At 38.5% G+C, this 19,833-nt stretch overlaps 1 protein-coding gene across 13 annotated transcripts in view; it reads right to left on the bottom strand.

Moving 5' to 3' along the window:
• The window catches only part of ANKS1B (ankyrin repeat and sterile alpha motif domain containing 1B), a 1,105,230-nt gene that overhangs the window by 941,219 nt on the left and 144,178 nt on the right, over positions 1-19,833 (bottom strand). The window lies entirely within an intron of this gene.

Below are 19,833 nucleotides of genomic sequence, written 5' to 3'. Positions count from 1 at the left end.
GCAAGAGAAAAGAAGACAGTTACATACAAGGGAAACTCCATAAGGCTACCAACAGATTTTTTAGTAGAAACTTTGAAGACAAAAAGGGATTAATATGATATATCAAAGTGCTGAAAGGGAAAAATCTGCAGCCAAGAACACTCTATCCAGGGAGACTATCATTCAGAATACAAGCAGAGATACAGAGTTTCTCAGACAAAGAAAAAAGAAAAAAAAAAAGGAATTGATTACCACTAAATCAGCCCTACAATAAATATTAAAGGGGACTCTTTGAGTATAAATGAAAGACCATAAGTGAGAGTGTGAAAAGTAAAAAACACAAAAGCAGTATAAATAAGTATATTTGTAAAATTCAGCCAAAGGATTCACAAAATAAATTGTTGTAAAATATAATACCATATATGTGAAATATGCTGGAGAGGGGAGTAAAGAATGGGTTCAAACTTAAGCAGCCATCAACTTCATACAGACTACTATATGCAGATGTTATATACAAAACTAACAGTAACCAAAAATCAAAAACCAGTAATACATATATAAAGAATAAAGAGAAAGGAGTATCACTAAAGAAAGCCAGTAAACCATCAAAGAGAGAAAGAAAGGCTCAGAGAAAACTACCAAAACAACTATAAAACAAGTAACAGAATGGCAACAAATACCTATTGATAATTACTTTGAATGTAAATGGACTACATGCTGCAAAGACATATGGTGACAGAGTAGATTAAAAAAAAAAGATGAATCTATATAGTGCCCTACAAGAGACTCACTTCAAGCCTAAAGACACCTGCATACTGAAAGTGAGGGGATGGAGAAATATTTATCATGCAAAACAATGCTGGGGTAGCAATATTTCTATCAGACAAAACAATTTAAAATAAAAACTGTAAAAATAAACAAAGAAGGGTTCTATATAATCATAAAGGGAACAATTCAACAAAAAGATATAAAAATCATTTAAGTATTTTTGCACCCAACATGGGAGAAACCAAATACATAACACGGTTAATAACAAATATGAAGGGGGTCACCTGGGTGGCTCAGTGGGTAAGCATCTGACCTTAGCTCAGGTCATGATCTCAAAGTTCGTGAGTTTGAGCCCCACGTTGGGCTCTGTGCTGATAGAGTATGGAGCCTCCTTCACCTTCTGTGTCTCCCTTTCTCTCTGCCCCACTCCCCACCTCCCGCTCATGCTCTGTCTCTCTCTCTCTCTCTCTCTCAAAAATAAATAAATATTTTTTAAAAAGGAAAGGATAAAAAACCATATGATCATTTCAAAAGGATCAGAAAAAGCATCGGACAAAGTACAGAATCTTTTGTGATAAAAACCCTCAACAAAGTAGGTATAGAGGAAAAATACCTCAACATATCAAAAACCCACAATGAATATCATACTCAATGGTGAAAAACTGAGAACTTTTCCCCTACAGTCAGGAAGAAGACAAGGATATCCACTCTCACTTTTATTCAACATACTATTGGAAGTCTTACCCACAGCAATCAGACAACACAAAGAAGTAAAAGGCATCTGAGTTAATAAAGAAGTAAAACTTTCACTATTTGCAGATGACATGATACTATATATACAAGACCTGAAATACTCCACCAAAACCTAGAATTGAAATGAATTCCATGAAGTCAAAGGATACAAAATAATATACAGAAATCTGCTTCAATTCTATACACTAAATATGAAGCAGCAGAAAGACCTATTTACTATAGCTATTAATGACTGCACCAAAAATAATACAATACCTAAAAATAAAATTAACCAAAGAGGTGAATGACCTCTACTCTGAAAACAATACAACACTGATTAAAGAAGGATCAGAGGGAAGATGGCAGCCTAGGAGGATGCTGGGCTCACCGCGTCCTGCTGGTCACTTAGATTCCACCTACACCTGCCTAAATAATCCAGAAAACCGCCAGAAGACTAGCAGAACAGAGTCTCTGGAGCTAAGCGCAGACGAGAGGCCCATGGAAGAGGGTAGGAAGGGCGGCGAGGCGGTGCACGCTACGCGGACTGGCAGGAGGGAGCTGGGGTGGAAGGGCGGCCCACCCGCCAAGCAGAGCCCCCGAGTCTGGCTGGCAAAAGCGGAGAGGCCGGACGGAGTGTGTTCCGACAGCAAGCGGGACTTGACATCTGGAAGGTTATATGTTAACAGCTCTGCTCGGAGAGCGGGAAGGCTGGAGGACAACGGGAGGGAGAGTTGCTGAGCCCCGGGACGACAGAGCGCAGTCTGTCGGAGAACAAAGGCGCTCGCCAGCGCCATCTCCCTCGCCCATCCCCCAGCCAAAATCCTAAAGGGAACCAGTTCCTGCCAGGGAACTTGCTGGCACCGAGCAAACACCCAACACTGTGCTTCTGTGGATTCGCACCTCTGGCAGTGGGTCTGACTCCCTCTCGCTGCCACAGGCCCCTCCTGAAGTGGATCACCTAAGGAGAAGCGAGCTAAGCCTGCCCCTCCTGCCCCCACGCACCTTGCCTATCCACCCCAGCTAATACGCCAGATCCCCAGCACCACAAGCCTGGCAGTGTGCAAGTAGCCCAGACGGGCCAGCCACCCCACAGTGAATCCCGCCCCTAGGAGAGGGGAAGAGAAGGCACACACCAGTCTGACTGTGGCCCCAGCGGTGGGCTGGGGGCAGACATCAGGTCTCACTGTGGCCCCACCCACCAACTCCAGTTACTCAAGATAGCACAGGGGAAGTGCCCTGCAGGTCCACACCACTCCAGGGACTATCCAAAATGACCAAGCGGAAGAATTCCCCTCAAAAGAATCTCCAGGAAATAAAAACAGCTAATGAACTGATCAAAAAGGATTTAAACAACACAACAGAAAGTGAATTTAGAATAACAGTCATAAAATAAATCGCTGGGCTTGAAAACAGTATAGAGGACAGCAGAGAATCTCTTGCTACAGAGATCAAGGGGCTAAGGAATAGTCAGGAGGAGCTAAAAAATTCTATAAACGAGCTGCAAAATAAAATGGAAACGCCCATGGCTCGAATTGAAGAGGCAGAGGAGAGAATAGGCGAACTAAAAGATAAAATTACGGAAAAAGAGGAAGCTGAGAAAAAGAGAGATAAAAAAATTCAGGAGTATGAGGGGAAAATTAGAGAACTAAGTGATGCACTAAAGAGAATTAATCTACGCATAATTGGTATTCCAGAGGAGGAAGAGAGAGGGAAAGGTGCTGAAGGTGTACTTGAAGAAATAATAGCTGAGAACTTCCCTGATCTGGGGAAGGAAAAAGGCATTGAAATCCAAGAGGCACAGAGAACTCAGTTCAGAAGTAACTTGAATCGATCTTCTGCATGATATATCATAGTGAAACTGGCAAAATACAAGGATAAAGAGAAAATTCCGAAAGCAGCTAGAGATAAACGTGCCCTAACATATTCAGGGAGACCTACAAGACTTGTGACTGATCTCTCTTCTGAAACTTGGCAGGCTAGAAAGGAATGGCAGGATATCTTCAATGTGATGAAAAGAAAAAATATGCAGCCGAGAATCCTTTCTCCAGCAAGTCTGTCATTTAGAATAGAAGGAGAGATAAAGGTCTTCCCAAACAAACAAACACTGAAGGAATTTGTCACCACTAAACCAGCCCTACAAGAGATCCTAAGGGGGATCCTGTGAGACAAAGTACCAGAGACATCGCTACAAGCATGAAACCTACGGACATCACAATGACTCTAAACCCATATCTGTCTACAATAACACTGAATGTAAATGGACTAAATGTGCTAACCAAAAGACACAGGGTATCAGAATGAATAGAAAAACAAGACCCATCTATTTGCTATCCACAAGAGACTCATTTTAGACCTGAGGACACCTTCATATTGAGAGCGAGGGGATGGAAAACTAATTATCATGCCACTGGAAGTCAAAAGAAAGCTGGAGTAGCCATACTTATATCAGACAAACTAGACTTTAAATTAAAGGCTGTAACAAGAGATGAAGAAGGGCATTCTATAATAATTACAGAGTCTATCCATCAGGAAGAGCTAACAATTATAAATGTCTATGTGCCGAATACGGGAGCCCCCATATATATAAAACAATTACTCATAAACATAAGCAACCTTATTGATAAGAATGTGGTAATTGCAGGGAACTTTAACACCCCACTTACAGAAATGGATAGATCATCTAGACACACAGTCAATAAAGAAACAAGGGCCCTGAATGCTACATTGGATCAGATGGACTTCACAGATATATTTAGAACTCTGCATCCCAAAGCAACAGCATACACTTTCTTCTCGAGTGCACATGGAACATTCTCCAAGATATATCACATACTGGGTCACAAAACAGCCCTTCATAAGTATACAAGAATTGAAATCCTACCATGCATACTTTCAGACCACAATGCTATGAAGCTTGAAATCCATCACAGGAAAAAGTCTGGAAAACCTCTAAAAGCATGGAGGTTAAAGAACACCCCACTAAAGAATGAATGGGTCAACCAGGCAATTAGAGAAGAAATTAAAAAATATATGGAAACAAACGAAAATGAAAATACAACAATCCAAACGCTTTGGGATGCAGCGAAGGCAGTCCTGAGAGGAAAATACATTGCAATCCAGGCCTATCTCAAGAAACAAGAGAAATCCCAAATACAAAATCTAACAGCACACCTAAAGGAAATAGAAGCAGAACAGCAAAGACAGCCTAAACCCAGCAGAAGAGAAATAATAAAGATCAGAGCAGAAATAAACAATATAGAATCTAAAAAAACTGTAGAGCAGATCAACGAAACCAAGACTTGGTTTTTTGAAAAAATAAACAAAATTGACAAACCTCTAGCCAGGCTTCTCAAAAAGAAAAGGGAGATGACCCAAATAGATAAAATCATGAATGAAAATGGAATTATTACAACCAATCCCTCAGAGATACAAGCAATCATCAGGGAATACTATGAAAAATTATATGCCAACAAACTGGACAACCTGGAATATATGTACAAATCCCTAAACACCCACACACTTCCAAAACTCAATCAGGAGAAAACAGAAAGCTTGAACACACCCATAACCAGCGAAGAAATTGAATCAGTCATCAAAAATCTCCCAATAAGAGTCCAGGACCAGATGGCTTCCCAGGGGAGTTCTACCAGATGTTTAAAGCAGAGATAATACCTATCCTTCTCAAGCTATTCCAAGACATAGAAAGGGAAGGAAAACTTCCAGACTCATTCTATGAAGCCAGTATTACTTTGATTCCTAAACCAGACAGAGACCCAGTAAAAAAAAGAGAACTACAGGCCAATATCCCTGATGAATATGGATGCAAAAATTCTCAATAAGATACTAGCAAATCGAATTCAATGGCATATAAAAAGAATTATTCACCATGATCAAGTGGGATTCATTCCTGGGATGCAGGGCTGGTTCAACATTCGCAAATCAATCAACGTGATACATCACATTAATAAAAGAAAAGATAAGAACCATATGATCCTGTCAATCGATGCAGAAAAGGCATTTGACAAAATCCAACACCCTTTCTTAATAAAAACCCCTCAGAAAGTCGGGATAGAAGGAACACACTTAAAGATCATAAAAGCCATTTATGAAAAGCCCACAGCTAACATCATCCTCAATGGGGAAAAACTGAGAGCTTTTTCCCTGAGATCAGGAACACGACAGGGATGTCCACTCTCACCGCTGTTGTTTAACATAGTGTTGGAAGTTCTAGCATCAGCAATCAGACAACAAAAGGAAATCAAAGGCATCAAAATTGGCAAAGATGAAGTCAAGCTTTCACTTTTTCCAGATAACATGATATTATACATGGAAATCTGATAGACTTCACCAAAAGTCTGCTAGAACTGATACATGAATTCAGCAAAGTTGCAGGATACAAAATCAATGTACAGAAATCAGTTGCATTCTTATACACTAACAATGAAGCAACAGAAAGACAAATAAAGAAACTGATCCCATTCACAATTGCACCAAGAAGCATAAAATACCTAGGAATATATCTAACCAAAGATGTACAAGATCTGTATGCTGAAAACTACAGAAAGCTTATGAAGGAAATTGAAGAAGATATAAAGAAATGGAAAAACATTCCATGCTCATGGATTGGAAGAATAAATATTGTCAAAATGTCAATACTACCCAAAGCTATCTACACATTCAATGCAATCCCAATCAAAATTGCACCAGCATTCTTCTCGATGCTAGAACAAGCAATCCTAAAATTCATATGGAGCCACAAAAGGCCCCGAATAGCCAAAGTAATTTTGAAGAAGAAGACCAAAGCAGGAGGCATCACAATCCCAGACTTTAGCCTCTACTACAAAGCTGTCATCATCAAGACAGCATGGTATTGGCACAAAAACAGACACATAGACCAATGGAATAGAATAGAAACCCCAGAACTAGACCCACAAACGTATGGCCAACTCATCTTTGACAAAGCAGGAAAGAACATCCAATGGAAAAAAGACAGTCTCTTTAACAAATGGTGCTGGGAGAACTGGACAGCAACATGCAGAAGATTGAAACTAGACCACTTTCTCACACCATTCACAAAAATAAGCTCAAAATGGATAAAGGACCTGAATGTGAGACAGGAAACCATCAAAACCCTAGAGGAGAAAGCAGGAAAAGACCTCTCTGAGCTCAGCCGTAGCAATCTCTTACTTGACACATCCCCAAAGGCAAGGGAATTAAAAGCAAAAATGAACTACTGGGACCTTATGAAGATAAAAAGCTTCTGCACAGCAAAGGAAACAACCAACAGAACTAAAAGGCAACCAACGGAATGGGAAAAGATATTTGCAAACGACATATCAGACAAAGGGCTAGTATCCAAAATCTATAAAGAGCTCACCAAACTCCACACCCAAAAAACAAATAACCCAGTGAAGAAATGGGTAGAAAACATGAATAGACACTTCTCTAAAGAAGACATCCGGATGGCCAACAGGCACATGAAAAGATGCTCAACGTCGCTCCTCATCAGGGAAATACAAATCAAAACCACACTCAGATATCACCTCACGCCAGTCAGAGTGGCCAAAATGAACAAATCAGGAGACTATAGATGCTGGCGAGGATGTGGAGAAACGGGAACCCTCTTGCACTGTTGGTGGGAATGCAAATTGGTGCAGCCACTCTGGAAAACAGTGTGGAGGTTCCTCAGAAAATTAAAAATAGACCTACCCTATGACCCAGCAATAGCACTGCTAGGAATTTACCCAAGGGATACAGGAGTACTGATGCATAGGGGCACTTGTACCCCAATGTTTATAGCAGCACTCTCAACAATAGCCAAATTGTGGAAAGAGCCTAAATGTCCATCAACTGACGAATGGATAAAGAAATTGTGGTTTATATACACAATGGAGTACTACGTGGCAATGAGAAAGAATGAAACATGACCCTTTGTAGCAACATGGATGGATCTGGAGAGTGTGATGCTAAGTGAAATAAGCCATACAGAGAAAGACAGATAACATATGTTTTCACTCTTATGTGGATTCTGAGAAACTTAACAGAAACCCATTGGGGAGGGGAAGGAAAAAAAAAAACGGAGGTTAGAGTGGGAGAGAGCCAAAGCATAAGAGACTGTTAAAAACTGAGAACAAAGTGAGGGTTGATGGGGGGTGGGAGGGAGGGGAGGGTGGGTGATGGGTATTGAGGAGGGCACCTTTTGGGATGAGCACTGGGTGTTGTATGGAAACCAATTTGACAATAAATTTCATATATTGAAAAAAATAAAAAAATAAACAAAAAAAACACTGATTAAAGAAACTGAAGATAACAGAAAGAGATGGAAAGATTTTCCATGTTCATGGATTGGAAGAACAAATATTTTTAAAATTGTCTATACTACTGAAAGCAATCTACACATTTAATGCAATCCCTATCAAAATCCCAACAGCATTTTTCACAGAACTAAAACTAATAATACTAAAATTTGTATGGAACCACAAAAGACCCTGAGTAGCCAAAGCAATCTTGAAAAAGAAGAAGAAAATTGGAGGAAGCACAATTCCAGACTTAAACTTTTATTACAAAACTATAGCAATAAAAACAGTATGGTACTGGCACAAAACCACATATAGATCAATGGAACAGAATACAAAACCCAGAAATAAACACACAATAACATGGCTGATTAAAGTTCTATAAAGAAGGCAGAAATATGCCATGGGAAAAAGTCTCTTCAACACATGTTGCTGGAAAAACTAGACACCTATATGCAAAAGAATAAAACTGGACCACTTTCTTACACTGCAAAAATAAGCTCAAAATAGATTAAGGACCTCAATGTGAAACCTGCAACCATAAAAATCCTAGAAGAGAGGGCAGCAAGTAATTTCTCTGACATTGGCCATAGCAATATTTTTCTAAATAGGTCTCCTGAAACAAGGGAAACAAAAGCAAAATAAACTATTGGGACTACATCAAAATAAAAAGCTTCTGCACAGAAAACAATCAACAAAACTAAAAGACAATATACTGAGTGGGAGAAGATATTTGCAAATGATATAGACTTACTAGGTGAAATATTTAAAGAACTGATACAAGTCAACACCAAGAAAACACAAATAATGCAATTAAAAATAATCCAATTAAAATGAGCTCATGAGTGGCTCAGTCAATTGAGCATCCACTCATTTTCAGCTCAGGTCGTGATCCAAGGGTAGTAAGATCAAGCCCCATTTCAGGTTCCATCCTGAGTGTAGGGCCTGCTTGGGATTCTCTTTCTTTCTCTGCCCTTCTCCACTGCTCATGCTGTCTCTCTAAAGAAAAACCAAAAAAAGGAAAAAGGACATGAACAGACATATCTCCAATGAAGGCATACAGATAGCCAAAAGAGACATGAAAAGATACTCAACATCACTCATCATGTGGGAAATACAATTAAATCACAATGGGGGGGTGGGGGGGCCTGGGTGGCTCAGGTGGTTAAGTGGGTAACTCTTGATTTCAGCTCAGGTCATGATCTCACAGTTCTTGAGTTCAAGCCCTGCATAGGGCTCTGCGTTCACTGCACAGAGGCTGCTTTGAATCCTCTGTCTCCCTCTTTCTACCCCTCCCCAACTCTCTCTATCTATCTCTCTTAAAAAATAAATAAAGGTGGGAGACCTGGGAAGATGGAGGCGTAGGAGGATGCTGGGCTCACCTTGTCCTGCCGATCAGTTAGATTCCACCCACATAGGCCTAAATAACCCAGAAAACTGCCAGAAGACTAGCAGAATAGACTCTCCAGAGCCGAGAGTAGACAAGAAGCCCATGGAAGAGGGTAGGAAGGGCGGAGAGGCAGTGTGTGCTACACGGACTGGTGGGAGGGAGCCGGGGTGGTGGAGGGGCAGCCCACAGGCAAGGTAGAGCCCCTGAAGTCTGGCTTGCAAAAGTGGAGGGGCCGGACTGTGTGAGTCTGACAGCCAGTGGGACTTAACATCTGGAATTTTAAAAGTCAACAGCTCTGCTTTCGGAGAGCAGGGAGGGCGAGAAGATGACAGGAAGGAGAGTTGTTGAGCCACAGAAGGACAGGACTTGGTGGGGGAACAAAGGCACTGGCAAGCGCCATTTCTCTCTCCCATCCCCAGCCAAATTCCAAAGGGAACCAGTTCCTGTCACCCAACTTGCTTGCACCTCGCAAACACCCAACGCTGTGCTCCTGTGGATCCATCCCTCTGAGGGGCCTGCCTCCCTCCTGGTGCTGCAGGGCTCCTTCTGCAGGGGACCACTGATGGCAAAGTGAGCTAAGCCTGACCCTCCCGCCCCTGTGCACCTTGCAGATCCACCCCGGTTAATACACCCTTGGCCAGATCCCATCGAAGCAGCACCACAAACCTGGCAGTGTACAAGCAGCCCAGACACAGGCCACACCACTGGATAGTGAGTCCTGCCCCTGGGAGAAGGGAAGATAAGGTACACACCAGTCTGACTTTGGCCCCAGCACTGGACTGGGGGCCGACATCAGGTCTAACTGTGGCCCCGCCCACCAACACAAGTTACTCCAGACAGCCACAGGGGAAGTGCCCTGCAGTTTGGAGCTACTGCAGGGACTAATCAAAATGACGAAACGGAAGAATTTTCCTCAAAAGAAACTCCAGGAAGTGGCGACAGCTAACGAATTGATCATAAATGACTTAAGCAATATAACGGAACAAGAATTTAGAATAATAGTCATAAAATTAATCACTGGGATTGAAAAAAGCATACAGGACAGCAGAGAATCTACTGCTACAGAGATCAAGGGACTAAAAAATAGTCGTGAGGAATTAAAAGATGCTACAAATGAGGTGCAAAATAAAATGGAGGCAGCCATAGCACGGATTGAAGAGGCAGAGGAGAGAATATGTGAATTAGAAGATAAAATTATGGAAAAAGAGGAAGCTGAGAAAAAGAGAGATAAAAATATCCAGGAGTATGAGGGGAGAATTAAAGAACTAAATGATGCAATTAGACAGAACAATATCCGTATCATAGGAATTCCAGAAGAAGAGAGAAAGGGGCTGAAGGTGTACTTGAACAAATCATAGCTGAGAACTTCCCTGGTCTGTGGAAGGAAACAGGCATTGAAATCCAAGAGGTACAGAGAACTCCCTTCTGACATAATTTGAATCGATCTTCTGCATGACATATCATAGTGAAAATAGCAAAATACAAGGATAAAGAAACAATTCTGGGGGCGCCTGGGTGGCGCAGTCGGTTAAGCGTCCGACTTCAACCAGGTCACGATCTCGCGGTCCGTGAGTTCAAGCCCCGTGTCAGGCTCTGGGCTGATGGCTCAGAGCCTGGAGCCTGTTTCCGATTCTGTGTCTCCCTCTCTCTCTGCCCCTCCCCCGTTCATGCTCTGTCTCTCTCTGTCCCAAAAATAAATAAACGATGAAAAAAAAAATTAAAAAAAAAAAAAAAAAGAAACAATTCTGAAAGCAGCTAGGGATAAACAGGCCCTAACATACAAAGGTAGACACATAGGGTAGTAGCAGACCTGTCTACTGAAACTTGGCAGGCCAGAAAGGAATGGCAGGAAATCTTCAATATGATGAACAAAAAAAAAATATGCAGCCGAGAATCCTTTATCCAGCAAGTCTGTCATTCAGAATAGAAAAAGAGATAAAGGTTTTCCCAAACAAACAAAAACTGAAGGAATTCATCACCACTAAACCAGCCCTACAAGAGATCCTAAGGGGGACTCTGTGAGTGAAATGTTGCAAGGACCACAAAGTACCAGAGACACCACTATAAGCATGAAAACTACAGATATCACAATGACTCTAATCCCATATCTTTCGAAGATAAAAAGCTTCTGCACTGCAAAGGAAACAACCAACAAAACTAAAAGGCAACCAACAAAATGGGAAAAGATATTTGCAAACGACATATTGGACAAAGGACTAGTATCCAAAATCTATAAAGAACTCACCAAACTCCACACCCGAAAAACAAATAACCCAGTGAAGAAATGGGCAGAAAACATGAATAGACACTTCTCTAAAGAAGACATCTGGATGGCCAACAGGCACATGAAAAGATGCTCAACGTCCTTCCTCATCAGGGAAATACAAATCAAAACCACACTCAGATATCACCTCACACCAGTCAGAGTGGCTAAAATGAACAAATCAAGAGACTATAAATGCTGGAGAGAATGTGGAGAAATGGCAACCCTCTTGCACTGCTGGTGGGAATGAAAACTGGTGCAGCAGTTCTGGAAAACAGTGTGGAGATTCCTCAAAAAATTAAAAATAGATCTACCTTATGACCCAGCAATAACACTGCTAGGAATTTACCCAAGGGATACAAGAGTGCTGATGCATAGGAGTACTTGTACCCCAATGTTTATAGCAGCACTTTCAACAATAGCCAAATTATGGAAAGCGCCTATGTCCATCAACTGATGAATGGATAAAGAAGTTGTGGTTTATATATACAATGGAATACTACTTGGCAATGAGAAAGAATGAAATATGGCCTTTTATAGCAACATGGATGGAACTGGAGAGTGTTATACTAAGTGAAATAAGTCATACAGAGAAAGACAGATACCTTATGTTTTCACTCTTATGTGGATCCTGAGAAACTTAACAGAAGACCATGGGGGAGGGGAAGGGGGGAAAAAAAGTTACAGAGAGGGACGGAAGTAAACCATAAGAGACTCTTAAAAACTGAGAATAAACTGAAGGTTGATGGGGGGGTGGGAGGGAGGGGAAAGTGAATGATGGGCATTGAGGAGGGCACCTATTGGGATGAGCACTGGGTGTTGTATGGAAACCAATTTGACAATAAATTTCATCTTAAAAAAAATCCCAGCAAGCTTGTTTTATAGGAATTGACTAGCTGATTTTATTTTATTTTTTATTTTTTTTTTAACATTTATTTATTTTTGAGACAGAGAGAGACAGAGCATGAACGGGGGATGGGCAGAGAGAGAGGGAGACACAGAATCGGAAGCAGGCTCCAGGCTCTGAGCCATCAGCCCAGAGCCTGACGCAGGGCTCGAACTCACAGACTGCGAGATCGTGACGTGAGCCGAAGTCGGACGCTCAACCAACTGAGCCACCCAGGCGCCCCATAGCTGATTTTAAAATTCATGTGGAAAGTCAAAGGATCTCAACTAGCCAAAGCAATTTTGAAAAAGAAAAATGTTGGAGACTTATACTACCTGATTACAAGCTATGATGAAATTATATAGTAAATGAGAGAGAGTATGATATTAAAGATAAATCAATGGAACAGAATGGAGAGACACAGAGTACACTTTCACCTGTACATATATGCAACTGACTTTTGACAAAAGCACTATGGCAATTGATTAAAGAAGGGGTAGTCCGATCAAAAAACTGGGCTGAAACAAATGGATATCCTTCGGCCAAAAGAAATAGTTTGACCATACCTCACCACACCATATACAAAAATTAACTTAAAAATGAATCCTAGATCTAAAAGCAGAACCTAAAACTATAGAACTTCTATAAGAAAATATATTGGAAAATTTTTGTCACCTTAGGTGAAGCAAAGATCTCTTGATATGACACCAAAATGACCTACACAAGAAAATTTGACAAATTAAAATTTCAACAGTTAAGAATTTCTGCTCTTCAAAGACACTGTTAAAGAGAATAAGAAGGAAATGAACTGAGAGAAAACATTTGCAAATCACATTTTCTAATATAGCCTTTGATCCAGATAAGAAACCCTACAATATACGAACAAGAAAATCAACAACTTAAAAAAAATCAAAAGATTTGAAGCAGATACTACAACAAAGATATACAGATGGCAAGTATGAACATGAAAAGGTGCTCAACATCATTTGTCTTTAGAGAAATGCAAATTAAAGTCATGAGATACTAGTTATATCTATTAGAATGGCCATGATTAAAAAGACTTCGCAAACCAATGTTGACAGGGATATAAATCAACTACAACTCTCACATACTGCAGGTAGCCACATAAAATAGTACAACAACTTTAGGAAACAATTTGGTAGTTTCTTAAAAAGTTAAATGTTTAACTACAATACAATCAGTCACTCCACTCTAGTTATTTAGTCAAGAGAAATGACAGCATATGCTCATACCAAGATTTATATATAACTATTCCTAAAGTTTTATTTATAATATAGTCTAAAACTGAAACAATTCAAAGGTTCATTAACAGGTGAATGGAAGAGGTGCCTGGGTGGCTCAGTGGGTTAAGCGGTAGAATTCAGTTCAGGTCATGATCTTGCAGATTATGAGTTCCAGCCTGCGTCAGGCTCTGCACTGAAAGCTCGGAGCCTGGAGCCTACTTTGGATTCTGTGTCTCCTTCTCTCTCTGCACCCCCAGCCCCCACCACTCACTCTCTGTCTCTCAAAAATAAACATTAAAAAAATTAAAATTAAAAAAAAACAGGTGAATGGATAAATAAATCATGATATATCCATATAATGGAATACTACTCAAAAATAAAAAGGAGTGGAATATTGAAGTAACTGGCAGCATTGGTTGAAAATCTATATCAATTAGATTCTCAGATTCCTTGCTCTTCTTGGAACAGCAGAATGAGAGATTTTATTCTCTGGAATGGATTAAACTCATGGTCTCTGGACTACCAGGTAACAGACAAAGTTGAGGAAAGGGATACCAGATAGCATGAGGCAGAGAAATGAGTATTTTTCACCCTCAATCATGAAAACATTTTTTCAGGAATATTTCTTGAATGATTTTATCTTTTCTTACATTTTTCAAATATCAACTTTATCTTATAGTAAATTCTTATATGCAGTGCTGGTCTATTTCTAGGGGTTTTCTTGTATTCATTGATTTCTCTATTTTGGCACTAGAATCATATTTTTTAGGACTGTTTATAATTGGTGGTACACAGATTCTCTCAGTGCTTGTTTCACAATTTTTTTCTTCAAATTCCTCTCGATGCCTATGAAATAAAAGTACTAATATGAAGACTACAGATACAAAACTAGTTACTGTATAATTTTAGTACTATAAAAAAAAAGCAGATGAATGACCTTCAAAAAGGGAAAAACTAAGATCCACCTACACCACAGAATATCAACTACTAAAGTAAGTTAGTTTGATCTATATGTATTGACCTTGAAAGTTAACCAAAACATTTGTATGTAATTGAAGAATCACTAAATTCTAATCCTAAAACCAATATTGGACTGTATGTTAACTAGCTAGAATTTAAATAAAAATTTGGAAGGAAAAATAAATAAAGTTAACTAAAACATATTAAGTGAAAAAAGCAAACTTCAGAATATTGTGTGCCAATATCCTAAATGTTTTACATGTATTAACTGATTTATATCCACACAACTAAAAGACAGATGTTGTTATTATTCCCATTGTCTAAGATTTGCATTAACATAGAAAAATGCATGCAAAAATACATCATTCACCTCTGAATTATTTGAAGAGTCAAAATTATCATGTATTCCCTTCAAGGAAAAACAAAAAGACAATAAATTACAAGGGAAGAAAACACAGGTTTATTCAGATTGTGAAGTGACTTATAACATGTCAAGAAGCTTAGTCTTTATTCTGTAGGCAACCTGGATCTAAGAGCATTATCGGACAGATATCTTGTATCAGAAAGATACAAGATCAGTGTTTTAGAATGAGAGTTCTTGTGACATTTGGAAGGTGAACAGAGTACACAAATTAGTGGCAGAGAGTTAGTCTAGTATGTCTAGGGAAGGAGGAAAGAAATCTGAACTAATGGAGATATAGTAGTGGATAGAAAGAGGGAGGAAATTCAAATAGATATGTCTAAAATAAAACCTATGGGAGAAGGTATGCCTATGATACGATAAGAGAAAAATAATGAAGTTTCTCCCATGAATGAAATGCATGATGATGAGATATTTCCATTACAGAGAACTGCAAGGGCAGTGGTGTATTTTGGGGAAACCCAAGTTTCAGTTAAAGTCAACTAGAACACTATGTTGCTCAGGAATACCTCCAGCAAAGTAGGGAAAAGAAATAAGAAAATACTGTAAATTAACTCCATCTATTTCTAAAAATGTCCTGTATGTTATGAGACCTTATAAATGGTTAATAAGGAAGATACTGGTATTTATAACTGAAATAAGATTCAGGGTCTATAGATTCCATGTACCTATACCATCCTCAGTTCCCCATTATCAGAAAAAAAAATTATGATAGCATGAAAAAAAATCTCTAGTGCATGTCTGCTTTCCTAAACAGAATGGATGTGAATGCAATCTTTTTTTTAAAGCAAGGAGGTTTAGCATGGGGATTTAGTATATATATAAATATATTTGACTGTACCTATTGACAGAGCCTATACACACATACCCAGAGCACATGCACACATATTTGAAACACTATAAATAAGCCAGACCCAAAGCTTCCAACTAAAAACATATTTTAAATAATAAAACTTGATGTTTAAAAGCTCAAGCTTTGTGCTAATGTTCTACTTCATTCCAACATTTTGCACTGTGCTCCCCTTGTTTCTCAATAATAATCCTCAAATTTAAAGAGGGCCTATATTAACATAAATCTGTTTTACAAAGTGCAAGAGTTTCTAAGCAATTGTAAATGCTTGTTACATTCTTATTTCAAAAAAAAAAAAAGGGCAATGTATAGATCTTTGGTGTTAGTCTAATTCCCCAAAAAAGGGCAATGTATAGATCTTTGGTGTTAGTCTAATGTGCAGTCAATTCCTTCTCCTATATATACTTGTCAATATTTTAAATTCTGTATGTGGAGATTCTTGCCCAGGATGAATGTTCTTAGACAATCTGAGATCCCTAATTACCAAAGGTTTAATTTCCTTTGTTAAATATCTGTACGAATGCAAAAAAAAAAAAATTGGATTAGTAGGTTTTAAAACAAACATAAAATAGGTTTCCTAGAGAATTTTCAAATAACCAGGACATTGTTTAGTCAGAATGTTTTATTCCCTGAGCTTTCACATATTAAAGAAGATTATTCCTAAATAAACTATAAGCCTGAATTTCTTGGGCCATTATATTCACAAGTATAGTAAATAAGATTTAGGCACAGCTACTCCACAAATTGATCATTACGCCCTCTACCAACCTATGGGAAATATCCACTAGCAACATAAGACTGTTACAGCTTTCCTTGATTTTCATATATGACCCCTGACACTTGAAATCACTCCAGGGCTCCAGATATAGAAACTCATACAGAATGTGCATCAAATGCCTCAAGGAGGGTGTCAAAGTATGTAGGAATAGTCTTCTATTGCATCAGATAATTTCATGCAATGCAAAACAAAGTCCCTCTTCTTTGAAATTTGTATCTGAATAGTTTCCATTTTTGGATGAACTGCAAAGACGTACACATGCTTTTGAGTGTAGTACCGTAAGTTCTCATCCCTATAGTGATGATGTAAGTTTATTATCATGAGCTTCTATTATCATTAGAAGTGTCTCATGTGGACCAAATGGATCTAGAATAATGTGAATATACATGTAAATTTAAAGGTTTTAATACCCACATTAAAAAAGCAAAAAGAGTGAAATTAGTTTTAATATATTTGATTTAATCTACTATATCCAAAATACTATCATTTAAACACATAATCAATACAAAATTATTGAGGTATTTTTAAATTTCTTCTGGTAATGTTTTCAACATGAGTGTTTATTTTATATTTATGGCACATTGCAATTAGGACTAGCCATATTACAAGTGCTTGATAGCCACCTGTGGAAATTTTAAGATTAACTCTGATAATTTAAAATGCTTTCTAAAAGTAACTGAAAACACTGACTTTGTGATAAATAAATGCCTATTTGATTCAGTCACAGAAAATGTAACAATTTCTCATCTTCTAAGCAAAGCTATGCAACAGACCTACTACCTAGTCACAATGGAGACCATAAATGCACATTTTACATAAGTGAGTTTACATAGGAAACACTATAGCTAAAATTACACTAACCAAATATTTTCTAATGAATAATATCCACCCTGAATCACTTGATGCAAACTGCAATAACATATTCACACAGCAAACCAGAACTGGCCAACTGTGAGCAGAAATCACTCCTTGAGTTATAATCACACAATTTATGATCTCTCTACTATATATATAGTATATGCCACAAGACAGTATTTTAGAATATAAGAATCTGTAACCATACAGAGAACCACAGAGTTAAGAAAATATGAGAAGAAAACTAGAACATCTATTTCAACACAGTTTCAACTTTGTCACTGGGTCTCAGAGTATAAAACATTATTCTCCCACCCTCATCTTCTCTTCTATGAGTATAATTCTTGAAAATTAAACCAACTCACAAGGCAGATTAATCTTTCACTATTATGCAAACACTGATTTTGGTGGAAATTGTTCTTACTCTCGTTCTCTTTTTAAATTTTTTTTTTCAACGTTTATTTATTTTTGGGACAGAGAGAGACAGAGCATGAACGGGGGAGGGGCAGAGAGAGAGGGAGACACAGAATCGGAAACAGGCTCCAGGCTCCGAGCCATCAGCCCAGAGCCCGACGCGGGGCTCGAACTCACGGATCGCGAGATCGTGACCTGGCTGAAGTCGGACGCTTAACCGACTGCGCCACCCAGGCGCCCCATTCTCATTCTCTTCTTAGGTAACAATATTTCCAAAGATACTGTGCTAGGCAGAACAATGGTATACCAAAGATATCTACACCTTAATCCCTGGAGTATGTGAGTATGTTATGTTTCATGGCAAGGAGGATTTCAGGTTGCAGATGGAACTGTTAATCAGCTGACCTTATCCTGAATTTTTTTCCCCTTAAAAAACAGCATTGACAAGAACCACTGAAATAATGAGAGGATAATTCTTGTCGTACTGATGAATTTTATGGCCTGTCTGGTAGGGTTTCACCATTTGGTATGACCTTTGCTGTTGGATTCTCATGGATATCTTTTTGCCACATTAAAAGAAGCTTTTGTTCTTTCAGTAATGAACAAAAAGACAATGAATAACATAAAGGGTACGGGTGCCTGGGTGGCTCAGTCAGTTGAGCATCTGACTTCAGCTCAGGTCATGATCTCACAGCTCATGGGTTCGAGCCCCGCATCAGGATCTGTGCTGACAGCTTGGAGGCTGGAGCTTCGGATTCTTGTCTCCCTCTCTCTCTGCCCCTAACCCACTCACGTTCTGTCTCTGTCTCTCTCAAAAATGAATAAACATTAAAAAAATTTTTTTAACATAATGAATAAAAACAGATTCATGATTCAAACTGTCAAAGTTCAAATGCTTGTTCCATCTCTAACTGCATGACCTTGGTAAGATTATGTAACCATGCTGTGCCTCAGTTTCCTTATCTATAAAATGAACATACCAGTACTAGCTACTTCATAGGGTTTTTAGGAAGGTTACATTAGACAGTCCATGTAAAGTGCTTGCTCAGTGCATGACACAGAGTAATCGTCATTATTTCTATAAAGAGTAATCCAGAATACTCTTATGGTTTGTTAAATTTATTTAGGATATAATCCAGGATGATTATATAGGTTTTCCCTTTTAATACATTAACATATTTATTCCTGGTAAGAATCATCTTTACACTCCTAGAATTAAATTTGTCTCCCTATGGTGTGTGTGTGTGTGTGTGTGTGTGTGTGTGTGTGTGTGTGTGTGTGTATATATATATATATATGTATATATATATATATATATATATATATATATATATATATTTAATATGATACTGGACTGCTATTTGTAATTTAGGATTTTGCATCCTCATTCATATGTAAAATTGGTCTCCAGTTTTCTTATCTCATTTCAATTTTGATATGAGAGTTGGGTAAACTGAAGAGTTTTCTGTCTTTTTCTAATCAACCAACAGAAACTAAATTGTCTGTTACCTGAAAATTTAAAAGAACACACATGTAAAATAATCTAGTACTAGCACTTCTGTAGAGTAAATCCTTAAAATTTCCAATGTGTTCAATGGTTACTGATCTATCAATACAGTCAACCTTGACATGCATTAATTCCATAACTGACATTTTTTAAGAAGTTAATTATTTCCACTTATGTTTTCTTACTGAATAAAAACTACATATTTTTATATTTTTTATCTTCTATATTTGCAATTCTACCACCATTTTCATTCCTAATGTTCTGTATTATTTTTTTCTTTCATATGCCTAGGTGGGTCTATTTTATTGTCATATTCAAAGATACAGTTAACTTGATTTAAATTTTTTTAATGTTTATTTATTTTTGAGAGAGAGACAGAGCATGAGCAGGAGAAGGGCAGAGAGAGAGGGAGACACAGAATCAGAAACAGACTCCAGGCTTTGAGCTGTCAGCACAGAGCCTGATGTGGGGCTCAACCTCATGAGCCGTC

Source organism: Puma concolor, chromosome B4 (genome assembly GCF_028749965.1).
Source record: "Puma concolor isolate L17-30 chromosome B4, mPumCon1.1.hap2, whole genome shotgun sequence".
NCBI classification, from domain to species: domain Eukaryota; kingdom Metazoa; phylum Chordata; class Mammalia; order Carnivora; family Felidae; genus Puma; species Puma concolor.
This window is presented reverse-complemented; position numbering and strand designations above follow the sequence as displayed.